We start from the raw sequence: 24,943 nt of genomic DNA, 5'->3' as shown, positions 1-24,943 counted from the left end.
CACACGTCTTACTTCTGGCCCCATGATGCTGGCTGATGTTGGAGGCGATATGCTTGGTGCCTATTCTTAGGTCGGAAGAAACCCGGACTGATACGCAATCAAAAGCACTGCTTGAATGGTGATTATTTGGAAACAGACAAAGACAACCACAGTTGGTTCCGTAGCTACTCTGCAAAGCTCTTCACTTTCTAAAGTGTCAGTCTCCCAGGCTGGAGAGGCCGGAAGGAGCTAATTTAATATAATAATATGATGTTTCCAAATGCCGACGGAGACATTTGTGTGCTAACGGGTGTGTCTGTTCCTGGTAGTGATTTGGTGCATCCGCGGAAAGTCTCCAAAATGAAATTCCTCTCCCTCACACCAGATTTGTGTTGGTGACAGACAGGCACACCACAGTTTTGATTCTTGTGGCCCAATCACAGGAGGGACTGTCCACTTCACAGAGGCAAAACACAGCAAACAGAAAGCACACTTTTTAACAGTAAGTGAATCCTTAAATTCATGTTCGGTTTCAAGGAATAGACTGGTGGAGCCGGGGGCGTCACGTGGGTGGGGGGTGTGTTGGATGACAAACAGAAGCACGGGAAGAGTTCACGGGCGTCTCCTCGCTCTATCTGCTGAGCAGACTCAGGAACACGGCCTCGCGGAGACACAACACCCCCAGCACCTCGGTCCTGGCTCTGAGATGAGCCTGCGCCATCGCGCGGAGACAGAGCACGTGAGGAAGAGAAGTGCTCCCAGCGATGGGCACGTGTTAGGGGACACGGGAGCGCGGAACGAGCTCCCGGCGGCCGACGCTGGGACAACCTGGGCAACAGAATAAATAACATAGGATTGGATTATAAACCAAAGCGTGAAATTAATATCCACGAGTTCATACTGAAATACAAAACATTGTTGAATAAATAAGAGGGAGAAAGAAGACAAATCTCCACAAGAGAATTCCAAATAATTCATGCAGCTACTGCCCCGGGGTGTGACTCCCCACCTGTGAAGGGTGGCCTACGTGTAGTAAGTGGCCCCCAAAGGGAGCAACACGGAAAGGCGGCACCTGACCCCCACATGGCCAGCCAATGAAGGCCAGCATCAGAGACATATCCTGTAGATAGGACTCAGCCTGGTGTGATGCGATGACGATGTGCTGTACCATTGGAGTCTTCCTCCCAAAGTCCACACGTCCTCATCATGAGAAAACCTTCAGGCCAGTTCTACTGGAGAGACAGCCTATGCCGCACCTGCCCTGTCCACTGGGGCCTGCCATGGTCATGGATGCCAAGGGTAGTCTGAGAAACACTCACAGAGGAGCCAGGTGGTCATAGTGACTCCATGCGCTGTGTCCTGGGGGTGGTCCCGGGGCAGAGGGACAGACGTTAGGGAAGCCCAAATAAGAGAGGGAGTGTAGCTCACAGCACCTCGTTGACTTTGGTCCCTTAGTTGTGACAAGCATGGCCCTAGTAACGTCGGTTTTTCACACCAGGGAGCCGGGGGAAGGTAACTGGGAACTCTTCATAGTATCTTTGCAAATTTTGCAAATCTAACACTGTTCTGCAACTAAAAAAATTACTTGAATATGAGAAAGTAAAACCAAAAAGGAAGTCTGTCCTTGAAGATGGGTCCTCCTCTCTCCCTTTGACTGTGGGATTCTCCAGTGACATGGCAACAACTTGGCTGTTGGGTGAGGGCATGAGGCTGCTTCCTCCTCCTGACCCCTGTGCCGTGCTAGACAAAGTGCCTGCCCAAGCCCGTCACCGTTCCTTCCTCTCCAGCGGGAGGGGGCGACGCCCTCCTGAGGCCCATCCCGGGCGCCTGAGCCCAGTGGCCGCGAGCACAGGTCTTTTCCAACAGAGCCCAGGCTCTCGTGCCGCATCTGAGCGAGCTTCACGGGCAGTCACACAAAAGCAGTGATCATTCCCCGTTCTTACAGATATGACACCCAGGCATTTCATTCCTGCTTCAAAAATCCCCTATTTACAGTTCTCAGGGTCGGTTTCAATTTTATGTCACGTTGGGTAAGGGCTAGCGTTCTTTTTCTTTGTAACTTTCTAAAAGGTCTCAGCCCGGCAGGCATATCCTGAAAAGTGAGAGACGGGAAACATTCTTCTTGTAACAGGACGGAAAACGGTTAATTTCAGTCCCGATGACAGTTTTCCAGTGAACAATGGTCTCGGCGAGCTGACACGGGGCAGTGATGAGCGGGTGCGGGAGAACTGAGTCACAGCTGCGCGCGGCAATCACGGAGAACATCGACTCTCTCCAGCCAAAATTCTATTAATACGTGTGTCAGCCCGAGAGTGGATCTCAGCGTGCGCGTCCAACAGTGCAGCGGAGAAAATGAGCCCTCTCCTCGGGGACAGACTTCTCTTCTTCTCCACGAGAGTCTTCATTATTCAGGCATTGTGATACTTCTCCTTTATTTGTGTAAAGATTAAATTGCACATGATTTCTAATGTTTCCGCTACTCCGACTGTCATAGGTCAACGACCTTCATGCAAGCCAGATAATAGATACATCGTCCACGGCTCGGGGACGGCTGTCCTTACACAGCTCACTACTTCCCCATTGTTATAAGTCGAAAGCAATTAAATAAAAATACAAGTTGAGACGTCTCCAGTATCCCAAGAATCTACGACGACCCCTCGATGGCTGTATCTCAGCCCTAACACGTGCCACATTCCGGGGGTACGTGAGACCCAGATGTGCGCACCAGGACCCGCACCGCGGGAGACGCGGGATGTGGGAGGGGGTCCCGGGGAAGGAGCAGCCTCGAGCAACAAGCTCTCCGTGCCTGGGAACCCGCCGCGGAGACGCTTCATGGTCCCCGTGTGCCGGGGACGCGCTGTCTACTTTGCTCTGCTTCGCTCCATCCCCTACTGCCCCTGCCCACCCATTAACGGAAGTAATATCTGCTCAGTCCGACCTAGAGAAAACACTGCATTATCCCTTCCTTTCTTACGGTTGCTCCGATGGTAGAGGTCTGAAGTTAATATTTAACAATTGTCCTAACGGACGGTGGGTGTGACAGCACCGCTGCCTGAAGAGTGTCCACACGGGCCGGGGGACGGATGCCCACAACCGCGCCACCCCACCGCACATGCCAGGGCAGGAACTCTGACGCGCGCACATACTCCCGCCCCCACGACCACAAACCCACACCCAAGGTCCACGCTATAGACCCAGGTCACCAGCCTCTGAGAGTGCTCCCAGTGTCGCCACCCAGGGCCTCTGTGCCATGGAGGGTGTCCCCCACCCACCCACAGCCGGTAGGGCCCACCGAGTGTTTAATGGTTCTTGTGGGACTCAGTGAGCGCGGTCTCCGAGACAAGGGGGCAGGGCATTGCAGCGGCCGCCAGGCCCTCTGCTGGCTGCACTCCACTGGAGTCCGTGGTGCTGGGAGGGCCCTCAAGCTGTAGAAGGTGGGGGTGGGTGGTGGAGGCGTGCTGCCGCGTGGGGGTGACCTCCCAGGCCCAGCGAGCCTTCCGTGACTGCACGCCAGCCCCGCATGGCAGTGGAGATGACTCCTGCTCCTGAATCGGCTGCCCCGCTGCTCCTGATCTAGGAGACACAGAGTGTGGGGCTGTGGGGACCCTCCACGGGGGACAGTGTGTCTACTGCCATACAGACCTTGGCCTCTCTGGGCACACATTGAAGCCCACAGCAGGCTCGCCCTCCAGAGCCCCCGCACTCCTGGACACCCGCCTCTACAGCCTTCGTCCATTATGGGCTCCCAGCGCTGGCATCACGAGCATTTGGAGCTCACGGACTTTTGCTTACTGCCTACCTTCCCCTAAATTCGCTTCAGCTTCTCGCTCTAACCAAGCCCTGGTCCTCGGCCAGCAACGTGGCCTGCCTGCTTGCTCATGGGACGGACCTCCCTGACCCGGCATCGACTCTATCCCAATGTCCTTGCTTCTCTGCAAACCTCCACCTGGAAAACCAGGCCGCAGAGCTATGCCACTTGCGGGATCCCATGTCCTCCTGAAGACGGGACCCGTCTCAGGACCGTGTCCCATGTCCCTATTGTAACAACGCATGGTGTTTGCCCCATTCTCACGCTTGAATCTTCTTCACCTCGGTTTACAGCCACGGATAATTCTAAAACTTAAAGGATTGTTGACCCTTATTTTGTATATTAGCTTTGAAGCAATTTGGCGTACCTGAGGTCACCCCTGGAGTTTGATTCTGAAAGCAGAATTTGAAATGCAAGCACGTTTACCACAGGCACGACGTCTCTACTTGGGCACCGTTTCAGGAATGCCCACAGCTGTGTATACATACGCGCGCACACGCATGCCCGTGTGGACACAGAACACACACTAACATGCCTGCGTCTTCACGGAACGGGACCAGCGGGAGGCAGAGGGTAGGACATCAGCGTGGGTGTCATGTGCTTATGACCTCCAGCGAGCCCTTCGTGATTCTGCTCCCCAGTCCTGGCCTCACCTCCCCCAGGCAATAGGACCATCCTTGATCTGACTTCTCAAAGCAGTCTTGTTGGCATTGGCTTTGAGGGTCATCTCCAACCATGCCCTAAGTGTCTTCTGGGTTGTTTCGGGCTGAGAAGCCCAGATGTAAAGGAGATAGCGAAGACGGAGTGCGAGTGCCGGCGAGCGACCCACAGGGCCCAAATGCTAGAAGATATCCGCGTGAGCTCTAGACCACGCTGAGGATCCGCACACCATCAGGGCCACTGCCTATGAAGAATGGGAAGAGGCCACAGTATTTCTACAGGAAACCACCCCATCCAGGACACTAGGGGATGTCTGGGGGCCTTGGAGACATTTGGGGGGGAAGTGATGCTAGCATCTAGTAGGTGGGAGTGAAAGGTGCTACTAAAACCCTATAGTTTACTGGACAACTCCCCCCCACAAAGAATCATTTGGCTCAAAATGTCAACAGAGCTGAGACAGAAAAACCCTGATCTAGCTTAAAATTTAAGGAAGAACATAAGACGATTTCTCTTGAAGCCGGCCTGGGAGAGCTTTGAACGTGAGCAAGCATCTGAGCTCATCCTTGACATGGGAACGTGTCTGGGAACACGGGGTTGGGGGTCGTGAGGCCGAGAACAGCCCAGGAGCAAAGGTGTCCAGGCAGGAGGTTGTGGGGTGCGCAGACAGGGAGGCGTCCCTCCCGGGGAGACGGCGACGGGAGGGAAGAGGAGGCTGATACGTCTGGAGAAGCACAGACTGAAGACAGGTGTCCAATCTGCCGCTTACAGATTCTTCTCACTGAGCTCTAACTCAGTAAGTTCTAGAAGATTCCAGCCTCACTAACTATCAAAAATGCAAATGAAAACTGCAATGGGAGACCACCTTGTACCTACTGGGATGTTTACTGTCAAGAACAAATAAGCAGAGAGAACAAAGGCTGGTGAGGATGTGGAGACATGAGACCCTTGTCCCCTTGTAGGGGGAACATAAGGTGGTGTGGCCGTTGGGAAAGCAATTTGTGTTTCCTTACAAAATAAAAATTGGGTAACGCAGAAATCCCACTTCTGGGTATTTATCCAAAAGAACCGAAAGCAGGGTCTGGAGCAGGTCACGGCGCACCTGCGCTCAGAGCAGCATTGGCCACCGGATTCACACGGTGGAAGCGACAAGCGTCCACGGATGACGGGCAGGTAGACGGAGCACAGTACACCCTGCAGGGGGCGGCGTTCAGCCTCAGCGAGTACAGAACTCTGTCCCACGCGGCCACACGACTAACCGTGAGCACGCGGCGCTGTGTGAAAGAAGCCAGCCAACACGCGCAAGCAGTAGTGACGTCCCCAGAGGGGTCCCATTCAGAGGGACAGAACGTGGAGTGGGGGTGCCAGGGGCTGGGGCGGGGCAGACGGAGATGCGCGTTTCCTGCGTATGTGCTCTCAGATTTGCAGCTAGAAAATATTACAGGGGCCCGGTCCAGGGGGATGTGAGTATCCTGAGCTCTAGTGAAGTGTGCGCTCGGGAGTGATTAAGATGGCAAGTTTCCTATTACGTGTGTTTTACACAATTTACACAAGTTTCCTGTTACGTGGGTTTTACCCAATAATTTCTCAGAAGTTCTTCATTTGACATTAATGGCCAAGAACACTGGGGAGCACGGACCCAGGAGGTAGGAACATAACTCTGGGGTCAAATGACCTGGGACCGAATCAGTCATTTGCTCACTCAACAAAGATTCGTACAGTGCTAAGAGATGGAGGCCACCATGCCCCACCCTCCAGATGCCTTCACCAGCTAGGAGAGGCTTGTTTCTATTTCGGGAGCCACAGACCCGTAAGGAACAGGAAGAGCAGGAAGTTGGTGTGGCCATCGCCCAAGCGTGGACTCTACACGGTGGTCAGCGCCACGAAGGTAAGACGTGAGTGGAAGGTCTTGCAGTGGGAGACGGGGTCAGGCAGGAGGCCTCGGGCAGCCCTGCGCGTGGGGATTTGGAGGATCACTGTGCGGGGGTGTGCGCGGAGGCGTGGCGGGAGAGGACTCCAGACAGAGGAGGGAACGTGCAGAGTTGCAGGCAGACGGGACACTCTGCTCCCAGTGTGGGACCGAAGAGGCCCCTCCTGCTGAAGGAAGGCGCTGAGGACAGGAGCTGCTGGGCTCGGCACAGGCCCATGGAAGGTCTTCAGCTTTGTCAAGAACTGTGGTCTCTGCCCTAAGGAGCTGGGAAGCCACTGAAGGTTCTTGCAATGGACTGAATGTTTGGGCCCCTCCAAATTCCTCTGTTGAAATTCTAGCCCCCAAGGCGGTGGTATTAGGAGGTGGGGCCTGTGGGCTGTGGTGAGGTCGGGAGAGTGGCGCTCAGGGGTGGGACTAGAGCCCTTGTAGGAAGAGACAAGGGAGCCCTGTTGCCTCCTTCCGCCACCTGCGCACAGAACGAGGGGCCGCCCTCTGCCTCTCGGGGGGGGGCGTCCCAGCCCCCAGCCAGGCAGGCAGCTGAGTTTGGACTTCCAGACCCCACGGTGAGCACTAATTTGTCGGGGTTTATCAGGCACGCAGGGTGTGGTGCTTGCTGGAGACTCTTCCATCTGAGGCCAGGCCTTCCCTGTTCTTGAGGAACGGGCGCTCCTGGCTGAGGGCCAGCCAGGACGCCGTGTGTGCCCACTGCTAGCCAGAGGTGGGGTCAGTGTTCCAGGTTTGAATGCACTTTGGCACTCCTTCTAGGGGGGTGGGCGACCCCCGGTTGCAGGAATTTCTTGGTATGAAATACGCATCTTCAACATGGATGTATGCCCGCCGATGGGCCCCCAGTTCTCAGGTCGACCATGCACTTTGCATCTAGGCCGTGCACTTGCCCACGCTTCTCCAGAACTCCTGCACACACAGGAAACACCCAGGCTACCTTACCTCTGCGCTAAGGCGCTGCCCTGAGGATGCTCTTGTGCAGAGGCTGTGGGAGGAACGCGGGGACAGAGGCCGCCGCCTCTGTGGAGGGGCAGGACGTGGACTGGGACTGCGGAGCCCCGGGCGCCCACGCCCCTGCTCCGAGGACTCTGTGGGGTTTTGGAGGTGCGTCTGCCGCGGGGTCCGTCCAGCAGATGATGGACGCTGGAGGGCAGGGGCGCTGGGAGGTGAGTTCAAAATGGGAAGGGGTCTCCGTGGTCACCTAAAGTCGGTTTGCCGCGGGAGCTTCCGTTTGGACCCCACTCTCCATGACGGGTCATGGTTTTTCCTCCTCTTCCAGCAGAGCAAGTGCACAACCCGGGGGACAGGACCGTGGATGCCGCCCTTCACGGGGTCTGTGCTGCCCACGCCGGACACCTCCCCGCGCGCCTCTTTCTGCCGGCGGCCTATGACGCTCTTGGAGCCTGCGGGGCTCCAGGGGGAGCATTTGGAAGGCGGGACTTCTGATCTCCTGATTTTTCTATCCCCACTGTGTGGCCTGAATGGACAGGCCACGCAGCTTTTTAAGAATACAATAAAAAACCAGGGCGCCTGGATGGCTCCGTCTGTTGAACGCCTAGCTCCATCTCAGTTCAGGTCTTGATCTCAGGGTCATGAGTTTAAGCCCCACTTTGGGCTCTATGCTTGGCATGGAGCTTACTTTAAAAAAAATAAATTACAGCATCATAGAGAAGCTCTATTTTTAATTTCTTGAGGAACCTCCACACTGTTCTCCAAAGTGACTGCCCCAACTTGCATTCCCACCAACAGTGTAAGAGGATTCCCCTTTCTCCAAAACTTCTCCAACATTTGTTGTTTCTTGCCCTGTCAATTTTGGCCATTCTAGCTGGTGGACGGTGGCATCTCAATGTGGTTTTAATTTGAATCTCCCTGAATGGATAAGGAAGATGTGGTCCATATACACTATGGAGTACGATGCCTCCATCAGAAAGGATGAATACCCAACTTTTGTAGCAACATGGACAGGACTGGAGGAGATGATGCTGAGTGAAATAAGTCAAGCAGAGAGAGTCAGTTATCAAATGGTTTCACATATTTGTGGAGCATAACAAATAGCATGGAGGACATGGGGAGATGGAGAGGAGAAGGGAGTTGGGGGAAATTGGAAGGGGAGGTGAACCATGAGAGACTGTGGACTCTGAAAAACAATCTGAGGGGTTTGAAGGGGCGGGGGGTGGGAGGTCGGGGTACCAGGTGGTGGGTATTAGAGAGGGCACAGATTGCATGGAGCACTGGGTGTGGTGCAAAAATAATAAATACTGTTACGCTGAAAAGAAATTTAAAAAAAAATTTTTTTTTTAATTCTCTTCTTACGGCACCTGGGTAGCTCAGTGGATTAAGCCTCTGCCTTCGGCTCAGGTCATGGTCTCAGGGTCCTGGGATCGAGTCCCGCATCGGGCTCTCTGCTCAGCCGGGACCCTGTTTCCTCCTCTCTCTCTCTCTCTACCTATATGTGATCTCTGTCAAATAAATAAATAATTTTTTTAAAAAAAATCTCTTCTTAAAAAAAATAAAAAAATAAATTAAAAATAAAAAAATGTAACAATTAAAAATGAATGAATTGGAGAACATCAAGGCTTAGCACAAATTCTGATAACTCTCCAATCCTGATGCATATTTTTAAAAATTATTGATACCCATCACCTTCATATGAAGTTAGGAGACTCGGTATCCTTCCCCACCTCCTGCAGACTTGTGGTTTGCTTGCCCTGCCCCCACTGCGTAAACTCAACCTGCCAGTGTCCTCAATCGTCTTTAAGGAAAACCTAGATCACCGCCTCCCCGAAGATGAACGCTTATTCCAAACCCAGTGATAACAGAAACACACTGAACGCAGGCCCACTGCATGCCAGTGACCATTTCTCTGGAGCACTGGAATGCTAACCATTTTAAATAACAAATCTTCTGGAAGATTATTAAAAGCCAGTAATTTGTCATTTTGGACACAACCAAGATCGACAGCCCCTCAGAGAAACACTTGAGAAGGAAGCACTGGGGCAGAGAACAGAGGGTCGCCTGTGGTGGGGCGGCCGCGCGGGTCTCTGAGGTCGGAGCCCGCGGGGAGAGGTGGCCGCCTCCTTCTAAGAGCAGACACGCAGCAGGGCCTTGCTCGCGGGTGGACCCTCACCTTCCCCTCCCTCTTGAGGGGATGACGGTGAGGAGAGGAAGCCCGCAGTCTGCAGGGGGACATGGCTACGGACCCCGGCTCCTCCTGCAATCTGCCCCTCCCCTGGCAATGCAGAGCCACGCTTCCAATCACGGCTGAAAACAGCTGAAAATAATAGGAAATTCGAGGTGGATCTTGCTAGCTGTCTGCGGTCTATTTCCCTAAGCAAGGTTACGTTCAATGACACGTTAAACAGATTCGGTAAATGACTTTGTTATAATTAATGGCAAAGCGCAGATACAGAAAGTTGCAGGATTTCTTAAAAATCACAACGTCCACTCAGACTTGCCTGGGAAGATTTTTACTATAATCCTGTGTGTGTTTGCGTATGTGGCTGTGGACGTGTATTTGCCCATGTTTGTGTGTCTGTGTGTGTCTCTGCATGCGTGTCTGCATGTGCATGCTGTGTGCCCCCGTGTGTGTCTGCCTGTGTCAGCTGTCTGTGCGTGTGTGTCCTTGTGTGTCTCTGCTGATGTCTCTGTGTGTCTGTGTGTCCCTGTGTGTGCGTGCTTGCGTGTGTGTGTGTGTGTGTGTGTGTGTGGTGAGACAGAGCTCTGAACCCGAGTCCCACTCCCATTGATCTGTCTCCCCTTCTCTGGTCTCAGACCCTTGCCTGTCCCTGTCCTGAGGCACCTGTCTCCACTCTGATTTCCATGGGCTTACTTCATTACTGTAAATCATCCAGTCCACAGTCAACCCTGATAAATTAAAGACCCAAAAATAAAAGCAGAGAAGTGGCTGGCTGGGTTCTTCCTTGCAGAATTACAATCAACAAATAGCTGAATAGATGGCCCTTCATTGTTCCTATCATAAAAAAAGGGACGCTGGCCACTCGGAGGATTTTTCGTTAATCAGTAATATCCATCGTAGCCTTTGTCTGGCCCGTCCGCACACTGTCCTCTCCTCGACGAGCGTGTTTATCGTGCTCTCCCGAAAGCCCAGAAGCCCACAGGTCAGAGAACAGGGTTTTGATGGATTATGGGATTGTAACTGTCCCTGCCGGTTGACAGCTTTTATTGGCTAGGAGGATGAGCCTGTAAACCTTTATATAATTATTGTATTAAAGGCGCTGGGCCTCTGTGTTGCTGGCGCGTGTTCAGGGATCAATGGGAAGATAATTTCAAAAATGAATAGTAAGTATTGATCGTCCCGTGGTGGAGCCTTATCAGTGGCTGAGGCCCGCGACTGCAGATTATAACTTCAATGTCATTTATGACGATATGATACGTATTGCCGAGGAGCAATTTAAACAAAGGGCTGATTTAATTCACAGTGGATTTTTGTAGTGTGATGGGTAATAAATCACAATCTATGTAATTTTTAGAAATGAACACATGTTGGCAGGAGTTCAGGGCAGTTCCTGAGAGCTCCGGGAATGACCGGGGAGGGGGACAGCCGCCGAGCGCCCCTTCTGAATGATTGGGCTCTGCTTGATTCTGGCATTCACATGACCTTGAGGTCCTTGCTGGCAGCTGCTGGTTAATTTTCTTCACTGAGGACACAGTTTAACTTTCTATCTGTCTGCCAATTACCTGACATTTCCAACTTATCACCTCCTATTTTTTAAATGATTGGAGGCACATCCAGATTTTGACATTTTTTTAAAGCGAGTATTCATTTTGTTTGCTGCTGAAGCATCCCTCTGTCACTCTACTGTAGGATCCCTTTCCTCAAAAGAAAAAAAAGAAAAAGAAAAAAAGAAAGAAGAAAGAAAGAAAGAAGAAAGAAGAAAGATTAGCCCCGGGTTACATAACCGCAGAAAGACCAAACCCAGCGTGTTTTCTTGCTGTTCCTCGCACGCGCACATCTCGCTCGGAGCCTGCGGCGTCCAGACTCGCACCGACCGCGCGGGGCTCCGGGCCAGGCCTCTCCGGCAGCCTCTCCGGGAAATCCGACTTCGCAGCGCTTGTCTGAAGAGGGTTTTGCTCTTACAAACAAACCGCTGTGAAGTCAGGCATTAGGGAATATTGGAGCGACACGAGCGGCCTGGCGGAGCCGTCTAAAGGTGCAGAAACGGGAACAAGCCCCTGGAGTTCTGGAACTCGCGGATTTCTGCTGTGATGATGCCAGCGGCCTCGTCTACACGGGTCCGTCCCGGAGAACGGGAATCCCGGGACGTGGAGGCCGCGGGAGGCAAGTCCCCGGGAAGGGGTGTTAAAGGAGCAGAAGCGAGGCGGACCGCGGGCCGGGCGTGCCGGAGGCAGGAGCGCGCCCGCAGCCGCAGGGCGGATGCGCCCCAGTCCGAGCAGGGGCGGCCCGCGTGGACCCGCCCTCGGCCCCCGGCTCCGCCGCCGTCTGTCCCCCTTGGAGGACCCAGGGCGCTAGGTCCTGTCATGCCCAAGGCCCACTTCTGTCGTCAGCGACTCAGACCCCAGGAGCCAGGACAGGCGCCCGGAGAAGGGCTCCTGCGTCTGCGGCGGTGGCCTGCCCGCCGCCCCGCTCCCCTGCGCAGCTCGGGGCCGCGCCCAGGAGCCCTGCCGGAGCCCAGCCGGAGCCCAGCCGGAGCCCAGCCGGAGCCCAGCCGGAGCCCAGCCGGAGCCCAGCCGTGGGAAGCGCTCCGACGACGCTACCGCTTCACTGGCGACTCTTCACCCGCGGTTTAAAACCCCTCTATTTTGTAAAATCTCTTGCGAAGCCCTAAGCGTTCCCTTTCGACATCAGCTTGTGCTGAAAAACCTTGTTTCGTGGTACATCCTTCCCCGGCACTGGGGTTCGAGGACTGTGGCTCTCCCCCCGCGTGAGTCGCCAGCGGCTTGTGCACACCCGCGCGACGCGTCGGGCTTGCGGCCCCACATGCATCGCACACACAACCCCGCACACGTTCTGCACTAAGTGTTGCAAGGCCGCCTTCCTCCCTTCCCTCCGACCTGGCCAAGAGCCCTGGGCTGTCTCAGCTCCCTCACGGGCCTCCCGAATTTTATCAGACAAAGCACCACCTCGCTCCCCTTCCCACTGCCCAGAATCCCATGGAAGGGCCTGCAGGGCTCCCTGCGGTGGTGGGCACCGCTTGTCCATGTGCCCATGATGCGTGCCTTCCCTCCTGGGTCTAACCTCGGCTTCACCCGGCTTCTGGGGCGGAGGTCTGCGCCCTGGCTCTGCCACGCTGTGCCGTGGGGCCCCCGGAGCTCCTTCCCCGCGGCACCTGCAGCTCTGCCGTCCGCAGACACGTGCAGGACAAGGCCCTCCTCCCGTCCGGGTAAGCCTTGTGCCCTCCAGCTTTGGTTTTTGACTTACAATGTAGAGTTTGGCTCTTTATCATAAGAAACATTGAAATAAATTTTCTTCAACAGACATTTATGGAGTCCTGGCTGCACGCTGGGCAGGACCCTGAGTCGCAGAGCCACAGAGGCAAGGTTGGGGCCATCTCGGAGGAGCTGCGGGCACAGGAGACGGGAGGAGAGTGAAGGCAGGCCCCGGCCCCCAGAGGCTTCCGCGGAGGCCTAGCGCAGGTGCTGGCCCCCCGGGGCAGGCCAGGAGGAGGCCGCCCGGTTTCTTGGAGAAGGGGGTGCACAATGACCGGAGAGGGGGGCAGGGGTGTGGTCTGGGGAGAACGTTGGGGGAAGACGGGCCTCGGGAAACCCTGCACAGCACGAGGAGGGCAGCCACGGTCCGGGCTGTGCCCAGGAGTGCTGGAGAGGATGGCCACACCTGCGGGCCGGACCGCCGTGCGGATCCCTTTCCGTCCCTGATCAGATCCCTGTCTCTGTCCTGTTGTTCCGATGCGTTATCCATTCAGTAGCTTCGTAAGCAATCATTTTGAAAAGTTATACCAATAAAATACTAGAGTCTTTAAATTTTCCCCAATTTTAGGCCTCATTACCTCCTGTAATAAGGATACAGTTACATCTGCGGGCTGTACTGTACTTCAGAACCAGTGCACAGTTAACGAGGAAAGCGTCTCTGGAATCAGGACATTTCTAGTGTTTTCTAGGGTTTCATTTCCAATAGTAATAGGAGTCGGAGGGTAACAGACTGACTTTTCAACCTGCCTGGTGTACTCCCTCTCCCAAATTAGAAATGTAAATTGTGTGGAAAGACCCTGCTGTCGCATCTTCTGTAGGAGGGGGTTCGGCTCTGCTGCACGGATGTCAGGATGTTCTTGGAAACCTTGTCCTGGAAGAACACATGGCAGGAACCTCTGTGGCCTGAAGGCTTTGATGTGATCTTAACATTTATAATAATTAAATCTCAAAGCATGATCCTGAGAAAGAAATGGTCTAACTCTTTGAAGTGACTTCACTTGTTTTCGTAAGAATTCTGTTTGTACCATAGTTTGTGCCTTAAATGTTGTACTGGCTCCCACTTTGTTACTTTACTACTGTCCCTGTGATTAATAAAGGATTTGTCCCCCCTTATTGGGCACTTGTAAATACAAACCAGACACCAAGACAGCGATGTCGCAGACCTCCTCACTGGCTGCCCCTGTCGCCTCTGGGAGAACGGGCATCGTGACCCCCACTGTGCCGAGACGAGACGGGACGCCTGCAGTCAGGCAGTCCATCGGACTCCACAGTTAATGTTGCCAAAAAATCAAAGCCTCCAAAAGGCATTACTTTTCTTCTAAGTGATTACAACCTAAGCAATTTCAGAGAAATAGGAATTTACCTCAGCATTTGAGAGCTTGAGATACCATTCCACCTCTCTGGGATCTATTCCAGAAATACCAGCGCTCGTGGCTGGTAAAAGGGACGGCAAAGTTTCACCTTATATTTGAGTGAGTGGGTTCAATGCAGACCCTGCCAAGTCCTGCTCTCTGTCTCACTGGCCCCACTGTGATCACACGAAACAGCTGGCAGCAAACTCAGCCCAAGCTTCTGTCCTCCTCCCAGTTCCAAAGCTGGATGTGCCCCCATCCCACGCCAGTGCATGCCCGCCCCTGCGAAGCTACTAACCTCACGATGAGTTCCTGGAGCTGTGCTGCCTCCTTCCAGCCCTGCCCACCCCCTGCCCCACAGGGCCCCTCCCCAGCATTCATCCTCCTCCCCTGAGAAACGCTGTGCCTGACCCTAAGGGTCTTGGGGCTCCCCTAATCAGAGAAGGACCCACCTGCCACAGCACTTCGGAGCCCTGTCCCTTCTCTCCCCTGCAGTCCCCTCTCCAAGCACAGTCTCTCCTTGCCAGGCTTGGATCGGCTTTTATTGGAAACACTGATCTTTATCAATAAAATAAATGCTGCTCAACTAATACAAGTTCCATTAAGCAAACTCCTTCCTCTGATGGTTAAGTGTCCCCAGTTCTGTCAGCGTGGCATCCGCGTACACAGGCACACCCTGCTCCTCTCCACCAAAGCGTCTACTAAGCATTAATTTGGTAGTTTTAGAAGATTTAGAAACAATTATTTTAAATGGAGGAGATTTTATACATGGAACGGTAATAAAGCAGGTGGTTTTGAAGCCCCGTGCTCTAAGCTCTACACAATGAAATAAACTGCCGTGCCGTGTTCTCTCTGACTGTTCACCAGGCTGGATTTGGGGAACAATGAGGAAATCAAACACTGTAACTCGGAGACAAGAGGCTGAATGCAAGTTATCAGACAAATGACACTGTCCAGCCACCACCTAAACCCGAAATGAAATGCCCTGGATGTGTGGGAGCGTGCGCGCGCGCGGTTCCTGCTCATTTGTGTTAGTGGAAGGGGTCAGAGATGCGGATAAATCAATGTATCCGACTATTCTAAAATAATTACTATTGATCTATGGAAGACTGGAATTCTTGGCTTTATATTTGAATATCGATATATATGACACCCCAGAAATCCCGAGTCTTTGAAGCAAAGTGATGATGACACCCTTCTAAAAGTCCTCATCTGCGCCGCTCACAAACCCCTGGTTTCCGAATCCTCCCTCATCTCTTGTCTCTCCCCCACCCAGCCGAATGGACCACCTCCCAGAATGTGCTGGAACTGTAGAGGTCTTCTTTCCTGCTAGAAAAACAGGGCTCATTCCCCCGGGTCAGTTTGCGGGGGGCGCTTCCGCACAGGTGTGCAGGCAGATGGGTAGACAAGGGGTAGCTCGTCAAGGGCTGATGGGAACAGGTGCAGTCTCCCTTCCAGAGCTGTAAAGCTGAGTAAGGGAAGAACTCACAGGATCTGCACAGAGCCCATCGCCCAGGGACTCTGCTGCCTTGTTTCTCCCAGGAGGGAGCTGAGGAGAAGCACCCTGACTGCGCTCCTCACTCCCAGTGTCCCCATCTTCTGGGTCCCGCTGAAGGACACGTCCGGTACGCGGTCAAAGCCCATGTGCCCAGCCTCTCTGTGCAAGAGAGGTGGCGAAGAGCCAAGAGTGACCCTGATCGACTCGGGAAAGGAAGGTAGCCAGGTAAACTGTAGGACTTATATGAAATGAAGAAGTAGCAGGATCCCAGGATGTAAGTTCTTACAGCCAAACAAAGGAGATCACCATGTGAGAACGTAACGTAACGCGAGGGTCCGCATCTGTGCGATGGGTACACACACAAGGCTGACTGGTCGTCACGTGGAAGATCAGGGATCACTTCATGGGGAGGGTGGACATCGGCGGGGACGGAACGAGTGTGCTTCCAGCAGACGCCAGTGGGACAGTCACTCCAGCTCAGGTGCTAAAGAAACACCGGTTAACTGAACGAAAGTAGGAAACTACAGGGCTGGTGAGGACGGGGAAGGACCACATTTGTGGGCAAGAAAGGAGCCCCAAGCCTCCTTCAGGCAGAAGGATGGTTATCTCCATTTGGGAACGAGGGAGCAGGAGGGGCTCCAGGAGAGGGAGGCTGCAGCTCCAGTCCGAGCAATGTAAGTGGCAGAGCATCGAGAAGCACCGGGCGAGGTGAAGCCCCCCACCCCCACGACCGTGGGCACCTTCCAGAAGAGAGCGCACGGTCCGTGACGACGGGACGTGGATTTCAGGGAGGGGAGGGGGCAGACGTGACAGTGTTCTCACGGACGAGCCGCTACCCAGACACGGCGGGGTGGGGGCGGGGAACAGAGGAGGCAAGTGTCCGTGAGTTTCAAACTTTTTGTTTGTGTGTTTGTTTCTGTTCTACAACTGACATACACTTTATGATCTGCAACGTATAGCAAAGTACAAACAAGAAATTCAAAAATGACTGCAAATGACCATAACCATAGCTGCTAAGAGTTAACCACTGGGTTTTTAGCATTCCTAATACATTCATTGGATGTTAAATATTGTGTTTTTGTTTGTTGTACATATAATTTTCTATGTAGGAACTGCGTAACACAATACTTGGTACCTGAAAGGTACCAAGTGACTTTTGTTGTATAAATAAATTTCCTTTGCAGAAATGTAGATAGTATATAAGCTTAGGTTCCATACAGATGTAGATTATATATAGAATATATATTTTGCAGAGGCAATTTACCCATATGACCTCAATGTATGGGAGAGATATACTAAATTATAACCAAAAACTACCATAAATTTTTCATGCCAGGGATATTCTTCTATGCATTCATTAATATCCTGTAACATTCCATAATGGGTATTGACCATAATTTTTAACCATTTTTAACTCTGGCAGATTTTAGATGATTTGTATTTGTCATCCTTGTAGATACAGTCAATATTTTGCAGAGGAGTCTGGTGCGTCTGCGACGTTTCGCTCAGTAGAAACCAGAATCTGTGGGCGCGGAGAGCTTCCGCCAGTCACGAGGACAGTATCGTGCAGATGGCAGTGAGAAATGTTGAAATACCAGAGCCGTGTTTCCTGTTCCTAGTTGCCCCGTCTCTGTCTTTCTTTTCTTGAACAGGCTCCAGGGAAGCCCAGAAAACAGCTGAATTTCCGGACCAAGGAGGGTAGTTAGAAAGGAACGGCGGGAGGCCCAGGAGCGGCTGCTGGTCCTGGAGGCAGGAGCATGGGGTGCCCAGGCCGAGGCGAAGAAGGCGCTTCCATGGGAGGAGGGGAAGCCGCAGACAGGACGTGCCATTCCCTTCTCCCGAAAGCGTTGAACTGATTTTGCTTCCGTTCCATCTCAGGCAAGTTTGGGGCTGGAAATCCTGCTTCAGGTGTGGGACAGAGAGCCAGGGTGACCCCACCCCCACGCAGATGCAGGCGAGGGAGAGGTGAGCTATATGCTAAATACATATTATCTGGGGGGACCAGAGCAGCGCCTAGAAGGGCCAGAGGGGCAGAAGCCAAGGAGCAAAGGCCATTTAAGTATTTTCAGGCTTAGAGTATTTAGGTACAAGATATTCACCCCCAAGGCATTTTTAACACGAGTAGGTGCACGGATTTCCAAAATAGTGCTTTGGAGACCGTTGGGTTGCTGTGCTGTCCCGTCCCTCACGCACAGTGCGCGGACACTGCGTGAGAGCCTCCTCTCCTGCGGGCCGCGGCGCGGGGTCGGGGCGCGGGGTCCCGATGAGCCAGGGGGGCGAGGTGTGACCGGGGAAAGGGAGCGGAGAGGTTCCCACCGCGCACCCGCTCCCGGTCCGCTTCCAACTCTAGGGAGGACTGCGTCCCCCACGGCTCTAAAAACAGTATTTCCTGCTGCCAGGACTTGAATGAGCTAATTGTGTTTTAAATAGTTCACCTCACAAAGAATTTGCTTTCTTTATGTGAAAAGGGCTGTGATTTATTAATTTTCCTTTCTATTATTTCCTATAGACTTTCTCTAGCATCTTCTTCATAAATCACCTCTCTATTGAAACGAATCCTGGAATCACGATGCAATTAGTGTAGATTGTGGGACATGCGTGAAATAAAACAACTACATTTGAAATATCTCCGCGGCCCCCTTTCAGGAGGCGATGGAAGGACCCTTCTCCGGGGGCTGTGGGACGGCATCTCTCACCGGGCCAGACATGAAAGGCTGACACCCTGGGCAGCAGGCATTTCTGGGAGACGCTACAAAGAACTAAATTAGTAAAGGAAACTTAATTATCTTGCCTCTAGGCTTCCTCTGCTCAGTATCCCCATTGAACAGAGACAAAACTCAGCATTTTTATAAATGTACTGCTCCAGACTCAGAATGATTCTTTTTCAACCCTCTATCGAGAAATGTGCTGGCCATTTTTTCACTTTTCTTTAGATTTAGAAACAGTATCACACCACATTCATTAAGATATAAATATCCACACTCCTTCTTCTTTGAAATCCGCCAATTTTGACTTTCTTTTTTTCCTAACTTAAAAAACCGAACAAAGAAACTTTGTAAAGAAATAAATTATATAGTGTGGACAACTCTCTTGGATACATATCAAAATGCTGCCGACGGCTCTGTGATGCCGCTGGTCCGCTCGGGCCCCGGCAAGCACGCCGGCGCGTGTGTCCTCATGCAGACAGGGCAGAGCACTTCCCAGGCCTGGGGTATAAATCGTACGTATCGAGGGACAGAAAATGGGATTAGAGTCATTTCTGGAAACCATACACCCATGACAGATGTTGGAAGAGAAGGAAGCCCCTTTTCTTTCAAGATCACGAATCTTCTCTCTTACAGCATTTTCCAGTTGCCGTAAACCTCACTTACATGGGAAGAGAGAAATCCAACAAAATTTACCTTTCACTTCTGTTGGCTCTGTTGTCCCCTACTTGTTTGCTCAACTTTGAACTCCAGTGGGTAGACTCTTAGATTTTTAACCATGTTACCTATAACCTGGAGAAAAGCAAAGTCAATTTTCTGGAAAACTATCCGTCGCAGACTGCCCCGCACCCCACTTAATTTGGGCCCTGTATTCACGGTACCCAGAGGAGGCAGACAGGCTGGGAGTCGTTTTCTGTCGGAAGGGGAGCACCGGGGGACGGGGGATGGTCGGGGTGGAGCCAGGGGACTCGGTCCCGGCTGCGCGACATCGTGGGCTCTGTTTGTGCCGGTTGTCCTCCGACTTGTGGAAGCAGGAGGACCTGCTTTCATTCTCTTGCCATTTCAGGTTTTATACGATTAGTCAAGTGTCTGATTTCTAATTCTTCAGTTATGATGGACACCATGGCGAACAGAATGAAGAGAGCCCGTGACGAGGGGGTTCGGTGAGGAGAGCCAGCCAGGGCTTGGAGGGCATGTGGACCTCTTCATTAGCCAGCCTAACGATGGAAGGGCCGCGACCCGGATGGATGAATTGATGACTTAAGAAGAAAGTATGAGTTTCAACGGGTGGAAGAGTGTTTATTAAGAAGACTGCAACCGATCTCCTCCGTCTTTGCTTTTTAAGCATGGTGCGGTTTCCAAAATCTGATAATGCACCTGTATGTCCTGTATTTAAGATAGTAGTGCAGGGGGAGCACGTAAAGTAATAGGGCCGTGTTTTGCTGTACTCTGAAAATCACGATATGCCTCAAAGCCAAAAAATAATCATTACCATGAAAATCAAAACAGGAATTAATACAGCACAGAATTTTTTTTACTAGGACACGTAGAGTCGTCCTGCGTGGGTGGCTTTGTGAGAGATGGCTTCAGTGTCAGTGAACGCGCTGTGTGGACAGAGGGATCCACACCCTCGCTGCAGTCCGGCAGACTTATGATCCCTCTGACTCGTCGCCCGGTTAGCGTCCGTGCGTGTATTTCCGCATATTTCACGCACAAATCACACGGGCGCACGGACCCAGACTCCAATCCCACATGCAGCTCCGTTGATCTTCAAGCGCAGTATTTATCTGTCTGCAGACCGCACTGTGTGCTTGTCGTATCATTACTAGCTCAGGGGGAATCATTCAAACCAATGCAATTTACTCAATATTGGTCAGTTTGACTCCTGACCCTGGTCCCTCGGCAGCGTATCCTTGGCAACCTCGCCGTGTGTAAAGTCAGGATGCGCTCATTGGTCTCATCTGTGACAGCTTGCTAAAGGCTGCTCAACATAGCCTGGGCTTTTCACAGAAAATTAGAAATCCAATAATATAGTATATTCTGATCAGATTGGTATTTACACCAGGACAGCCGCCATCGTGGGGTGCTTTCCAGACACTGTGCAGGAGCCCCAGCGCCTCTGGTTCGTTCCTTGCCTGTATCACGCAACGAGAGTTATTTCCTTTGTTTTGTTTTGGGGGGAGGGGAAGGACTTAGAGAATGTTTTCTCACCTGTTTGTGAGGGCAGGGCTGACCCGAGTCTTGGCAGAACGAACCAGGAAATTTCATGAAAAATACCTCTCAGAAAATACAGAATGTTCTCGTTTTTGTATTTTCAACAAGCTTCACTAGGAGAAGGCAGGCGATGTGTTGTGTATAACGAAGCCAGGGCCAGAGCGGGCGACCTGCGAACACGGGACGGCGCGCCTGCCCTGATGAAAAGGTTCAAAAGCATCATCTCTAGAGCGGCTTTTGCCACAAATAACAACTCCAACTCCGTGTGGTTTTCTGCTGCTGTAACACATTTCCTAGCAAACTGTGGGGAGGTTAGAGGTGGTGAATTATTCTAGAATGATACTTTGACCCGCGCTACAGGGAATAGCTCCTTGTCTCACACATATCCGCCGACATTCATGAGGGGAGGCGTCACTTGGCTGCCATTGAAACATTTCCATTTTATGCTTCAGTTTCCATTTTAAGATTTAGAAACCATGATGTTCATTTTCCTGTAAGACAAACTGGCAGTGAGGACCATCGCTAGAGTCCTGGTGAACACCGCAATGCCTCCTTCCACGGTCAGGAGAAGAACACGCGTCCAGACGGTGGCCTGTCCCAGCAGAGAAGCTCCCAGTGGCGACAGACAGAGGGAGGGAGGGAGCGGGCCCCCCTCCGCGAGCCGACTGCACCTCCACACTCAGCTTTTCCAGAGACAAGGATACTAAACTCTCCACGAAGGGAGAAAAATCGTCCCTGTCCCCAAGCCGTGAGGGTGACGAGCAGCGGATGCTGTGATGGAAAAACCCTCATGTCAAGGAATGGGATTTGGGGGATCTGTCTTGTGTTGAGACAATCTAGTCACTATTTAATTGTTGGGAAACCCTGTCAGGAGTCTCTGCGGAGGCAGAGAGGGACGTGTTTGGCGCATCTTTCGGAAGTCAGTCCTGACTCCCAATCCTAACAGCCCTCGCCCCGACTCTCCAGAATGTGCTTCCTTCCTGTTGACACTGTGGTGCCGACGTTGTGCTTTCTCTTCCTAAGACCGCCGACCAGGATCCTGCGCCCCTGTCCGCTCACAGGGACGAGATCCCTGGGCCCTCCGCCATGCTGAATGGCGCCCAGAACCTGCTGCGACAGAGCACAGGAGAGGCCCTCGGGGCCAAGGCCCGCATGGACCCGCTTTTGTTCCTCCTGTCTTCCTTTCCGACCTCCCCAACGCAGTCTCCAGTCAGGCGGTCTCTGCTCTGGAAGAACCCCACCTTGCAGCCCGTGGGCCGAGAGGCTCCTCAGAGCAGCTCTCGGGCCCATGTGCGTTCATGTTCATGGTTGAAGGCTGGGCCTCTGCGTCCCCGACTTCCATCTCCTGAGCCAGAGCGGATCACACGGGCTTTGAACAGGGGGGGTCTGGGTGCCCCGGCTCTCGCCCGCTTGGAGACGCACAGCCGTGAAGGCTGGTCCCGGGAGGGCGGTGGCTGTGCTGGACTTTCCACCAACACCCCCTACCCCCGGGCCAGGTGGAGACCAGCGTGTCCACGAAGGCCCTAACCTGTTTGATAAGCACAGTCATGACTAGCTTTATGATGAAGATAAAGTCTATATGTAACGATTATGTAACGATATATGATAGGCAAGTTTCATTATACATATGTCACCTAAAATGAGAGCTTTTCAAACAAAGATGGCTTCCCGTGTAAAAAGAGCACAGAATGCCGCCTGCGGACCGCTGCCGCCTGCGGACCGCTGCCGCCTGGGGACCGCTGCTTGTCCGGCCGTACTTTATCACCGCTATCAGGATTCAGTAAGAAAACAACAAGTAGATTTTGGGGTTTCTACTTTAAATAAGGCCATGAGAGTTACGTGACGAAAGCACACCTCTTGCCCTTGAGTTGCTGATATTTTTGCTACAAATAATTTTACCCTTCCATTACTTTATTCTATACATTACTCTTACACGAGACTAAAAAAAAAACCCTCTAAAAACCTTATGTGTTCATAAATTTCTGTGGTTGAAACAAATTTCACACTCGTCAAATATATATTTTTGGAATAATCAAGTTGCTCTGAAACCTGAACCTTTTAAACAAGGTACAGGAAGTGACGGTGTCCTGTTTTAGCTCCCTCCAAAACAGTCACTAAAAACAAACAAACAAACAAAATTATACAGTACCCATAAAATTTCAGAAATTATCTGTAAATCTGTAAAGTCAGACATGTGTGGCTCATAAACAAACACTAGCTCATAGAGGATACACAATCCATTTGTTCTGTAGAAGAAGGTGACCCCAGCCCTCAGCCCTCCCCAGACCTGCTGTCACCGCCGTGTCCCTGGTTATGGAACCATGAGTACCTGTGTGAGAGCCGAGTCACTGGAAAACAAGTGGTGGAAATTGTAGTGTGTTACAGCAGGGAAGGACTTTTTAAATCCATTGGGGCTGGCACGGGCACGAAGACGTTTCGTATGTGACCTCTGATACAAGCATTGATCAGAACTTTCAATTTCAGGCAGTAAAAAGCAAGGCTGGGCTCTGGTTCTCCATTAGTTTCAACTTCTGCCTTAAAACGGGACAGAACTCCCCGTTTTCACGGCTGGGGCCACGCCTCTCTACTGTCACGCTTAGGAGACAGGTATTTCCACTGGACACGTTGACTCATTTTTAAAGAACAGTAACAGAAAGCACAGGAACATTTAAAACTTGGAGAGAAAGCAGGACGTGGAAAAGGGCTAACCTCAAAGCAGCCGCAGACAGATTTCATGGCGGAAGGAAGGCGCAGACGATGCATCTTCATTCCAGACCGAGTGAGGCTGCTCCTGTCCTGGAAGCAGCGTGTTATCTGACCTTTGTGAGACTTTGTCACTCATACCGGAACCTACCTACGTATCTGAGCACGGTGCCCAGGAGCTCTGTCCGTGTGTGTGTGTGGCTCCATGTATCTTCTTGATAACCTCATCAAACATTAGGTCAGGAGATATTTCTTGACGCCTTATTAACAACAGCCTCCTACGGTTCACTCGGGACGTCACCTCTTTACAGTCTCGTTCCTTAAAATCTTAGTTATTAAAAAAAAGAAATCCTTGCTCCTTTCCCATGGGTTCAAATGAACTAAAAGAATGGTGTATTCAACCTTTATATATAAATTATCAAATTTTTTACTTTATTCAATTGATTTCTAGAACTCTGATCTAAGATATGTCCAAATTTATGTTTTTACAGACCTAGGCTTATTTGTTTCATGGTCTATAAATTAATTTTTTTCTTTGATGACCAAATGAAATATAATGGTCATCGGGATAATATAACCCATCATCGTATTGTGTATTTCAAGACAGACTGTTAGGGTAGAAATTCTATAAGTGTTAATCACAGTTTGTATGTATTTACGACTGGACAGAGTTGAAATTAATTGGATCTTTTATAAATCATCCTAAAATTAGATGCACATGCACAGACACATAATTTTTATGTTACACGGAACTGGAGGCAAGCCTGAAAACCTACGACGACACAGTATTTTCCTATTGTTTCAGCTGAGAAGAAACACCAACAGGTGCTGGCTCAGGTGATTCTTTGTTCAGTCCTGTCCCAATGAATTCACAATAAAATAAGATTGCCTTTAACAATTCTAACTTGTCTAAGGAGATTGAACTGGGGAGATTACCTTTTCATCACGCATGCACATTCCCTCTGCCGGCCGCCCAGACACACACACAAAAACAAACTTGTAATGAGCGGCACTTTGTCAAGCGCTCGCTCCATCCTTCATTAAACGACAGAAAATTGCTCCTTGCCCGATTGTCAATGCAGCCTGCCCTCCCGGAGCCCATTTGTTTGACGTGTGAGCACCCAATATTGCAAGGATTTGCAGATTTTAAGTGACAAATTGTGCCCAAGTTTGCGTTGCTTTCAGAGTTGTATGTTGCCTGGCTCGTGTGGGTTTGGTGTCGTGTGGTTTTTAGCGAGAGGTGACCGTCCACGGCAGAAGATGCGCACCCACGGTTTCCAGCAGGTTCTGCGGACTCCCCAGCACTGCTTCCCTGTGGCATCTCTTTCTTCTCGAAAAGTGTATTTAAAAGGCTCTTTGCCCCCCCCAAACAACCTCTTTGCAAGGTGTAATATATGCGGCTAGTTTAGACTAAAAGCACAAACAAAATGGTAAATGTGTTCTTTCACGGCATTCCTTCTGTTCTTCATTAAATCTTATTGAATTTGTCATCTTTTTTAATTGCACGTCCCGGTAATGGTGTTGAAAGGATTGTTTTTAATGAGTTAAAAACTTAACACTTTGCCCCCCTCTCGGAGATCAAGTCTTCTGGAGCTTTCCAGACGAGGGAGAACTTAGAAATAACAGCAACAGTGTAGCCCTAGCAGGACAGCGCTTGGATGTGCAGCCTGAGAATCAATGTGC

The sequence above is a fragment of the Mustela nivalis genome (assembly GCF_964662115.1).
Source record: "Mustela nivalis genome assembly, chromosome: 14".
Taxonomy (NCBI): domain Eukaryota; kingdom Metazoa; phylum Chordata; class Mammalia; order Carnivora; family Mustelidae; genus Mustela; species Mustela nivalis.
Note: the sequence above shows the minus strand (reverse complement) of the source record.